The following is a 3,146-nucleotide window of genomic DNA, read 5'->3' as shown; positions in this document are numbered from 1 at the left end:
CTAGCATGCAACTGTTAAGCCCGACCAATCACGTTAGAGTTATTGACAAACACGAATGAATTAACACACTCCAAATAACCACGCTAACCAACCTGATTGGTCAAGCTTAATAGTTGACTGCTAGGACTATACACTATACACATCAGTCTTTGCGCCAGAATATTGTATGGAAGGGAAAGATATGGAATGGAAGGGAAACGGACCGGATAGTGTGCATTGTACTATTCATTTACATGATATATTTTATGTAAATGGAAGGGAAACGGAAGGTAGCTGATTCGGAGGTATAGTGGCATTCTTAAGATAAATATATCATGAGTTGATCAATTTTCGTAGCTTTTTTCATAAAAAATTGCATACGCTCTATCATTCTAGCGCTTAATATCGACTAGTGGCGTAACTTAACAACTGGGGGTCTCGTTGCAAGATATTTTTGGTTAGGTTAGGTTAGGATATAGAAATTAATGTATATTTTTGTTAAATATTTTTTTGGAAGGCTCTGCGGGGCTCCAAGTTCCTGTGGGTCCCCGGTGCTTCACACCGCACTGCCCTATGAGAGTTACGCCACTGGTGGGGTAATATCAATCACAGAGTCGGGTTTGAAAAATTCAAAGAAGTAAGACTCTTTTTACGTTTTTGTATGCCTTTTGTGTTTTAGCAACAGAGATACCGATCTAAAGTTTATTTTAATGTTAACATATATTTTAATTACTTTATTAGTGTTATATCAATTATCTCAATTTTCATAAATTTCCATTATAATCACCAAAGTAAAATTTAAATAATTCTCATCAAGAACAATTCAAATAATTAAATAAGGTAAATACATACTAGTTTAAACAGTAACGTGAGATGCATGTTGTATATAGTTTATTTTATGCTTGTCGCAGGAATGCTTTATTTTTTTATTGATATCATATATTTTTATTTCTATGTATTCTACAAGCTATTTTTATAAATATTCCTGTTTACAAACTGACATTGTATAACAATATAAATTGCAAATTCGAAGTAAATTGTATTCTGCATAAATAGTTTTCATTTCCGGGAAAAATTAAAATCAATATCAAACAATTTAAATCCCATTAAGATAGTTGTATCAAGGTAGGGTGTAGTTATGATATAATTATATTTGTGCCTAATTCACTATTTTGCAACACTAGAGAATTAGAGCATTGCATAGTACCTTAATTATTAAAAAAAATATTGCATTTTTTATGTTTTAATATTTACATTTAACATAAAAGTAGGTATGTTGAATGTTTGTTTTTATTTTAGAATTTAAATAGTTTGGTAGGTATGTGTAATATTAAAAAAAAATGCTGGTAAACCCCAATGTAAACTCATATGTCATGAAAAACCCAAATTTAAAAATACCTTGCATTCATACTACTATTACTACAAATATTAGTGCACTCTGGATCTGGGACCCTATTCTGTATCTTTTTCGGTTTCGGATCCGAAAATTCGATTCGGTTCGCTACCGAACGATGGAGCTGCCGAATGTTACGTTTAGTTGCGAGCATTGCGATTCTGTATCGTTTTTCGGTAACCGTTCGGTTCGGTTTCGAAGCAACCGACAAACAATCATAATTAGAGCATGACAGTAGGGCGTGATAGTGACAGTGACGCTTTCAAATTTTGCTTTTTATAACGCTTCTGTTCAACTTTTTCTAAAGGTTTGAGGATAAGTGATGATGACAGATTTACAGGTAAATAAGATCTTTTTTCCAGAAGGAGTAACTAATATTAAATATTCTTTTAGGCACCGAAGGGAATCTGTGTGACTATGCAGCAGAGAGAAGCCTCGCTTCGCTTTGTATAAGTACATGAAAATTTTGCAGAAAAAAAGGAGAATACTCGCTGTTGAATCTTCTTTGGCAATATAGAAATAGAAAAGGGAATCAGTTGCTGTTCAGAATACAGCAACTGCCATTGCGAATATAATGAAGATGTGAATCTGATAAACAAATATACTTTTAAAATATACATAGTGTACAGAAACGTAAAATATACTTTTTTATGAGGATAAGGATTTTGTGGCTTCATTCTCTGTGTATATGATTAATAGTTCATTTTTTCTTTTCAGGCTACAAGACGTCGTCGTGAGGATGTGGGTTGGAGAAATAGTGAATTTTTTTTTATTCAATTTTGTTTAATATAATGTTTATACCTAATAATGTATAAAACAACATTTTTAGAATTATTTTATATTAAAACTTGTGTTAAAACTTAATTGTATTCATTCTAAATTGAAAAAGCCCCTAATAAATAATCACAATATAAATGTAATAAAATACAACATTTTAATAAAACGAAAGTATATGTTTGGTACTCTTTTTAGCCCTTTAACCAACATCTGCGCTCTGATTATATCCATATTCCTGACAAATACTACAAATTTTTACTTTATTCAACACTTTACATCTATCATTCCTACTATTTAAATTATAAATTCGAGTGTATCGTAAATAAAACCTTTGCAATAACACGCAAATTCTAGCCCTTTTTCGAAACTATCAAACCCCTGACAGAAAAATGTATTGTTGAATAGAATAATTATTATTAGTTACCAAGACAATTAGAGCTTTGGGTAAGGGAACTGAGGATTCGATAGGGTTTTCGTTCGGTTCGGAGCTACGGACTAGCTTTATGTGCTACCCAAAGGTGCTACCGAATCGAATATGTCGTCACAACCGAACAAATTCTACCGATCGGTAAAATCCTTACAGAATAAGGCCCCTGTTCTCGAACCGAATTCGGCTGAGGACAGGTTCAGACTTTATTATATAGCAGCTTGTCGACCCCTGGTATAGCGTAATAAATCACTAGTTCACCACAATACACAAAAACTCTTCATTTGTAACAACTTACTATACTTTATTTGACAGGTGACATACACTAGACGGGTGCGTTTTGCTAACCATGTTAGGCAACCTTGGCAGTTGATTAAAACTCAAAGTTTTAATCAATGACTAAAGAATATAAGGACATGTAACGCCCCTATACGGGCTGCAGCAGAATTTGTGACCTTAGACGCCTTTTCTTTTGCTGGCAAACAATGAGTCATCAGTTGGTCACCAGCGACAATTTTAGCAAATTTTAATAGTTCGTGTGTAGTGAACTTTGTATAAACTTTATTACAA

General features: G+C 32.9%; 1 long non-coding RNA gene across 1 annotated transcript; it reads left to right on the top strand.

Moving 5' to 3' along the window:
- Positions 1-1,619: 1,619 nt before the first annotated feature.
- Positions 1,620-2,128, top strand: LOC115882888. Its single transcript, XR_004050286.1, has 3 exons — positions 1,620-1,712; positions 1,766-2,005; positions 2,090-2,128. It is a non-coding gene; the product is annotated as an uncharacterized LOC115882888 (long non-coding RNA).
- The last annotated feature ends 1,018 nt before the right edge of the window (positions 2,129-3,146 follow it).

Source organism: Sitophilus oryzae, unplaced genomic scaffold, assembly GCF_002938485.1.
Source record: "Sitophilus oryzae breed Bouriz unplaced genomic scaffold, Soryzae_2.0 scaffold_111_pilon_pilon, whole genome shotgun sequence".
Lineage (NCBI taxonomy): Eukaryota > Metazoa > Arthropoda > Insecta > Coleoptera > Curculionidae > Sitophilus > Sitophilus oryzae.
Note: the sequence above shows the minus strand (reverse complement) of the source record. Positions and strands in the feature narration are given on the sequence as shown.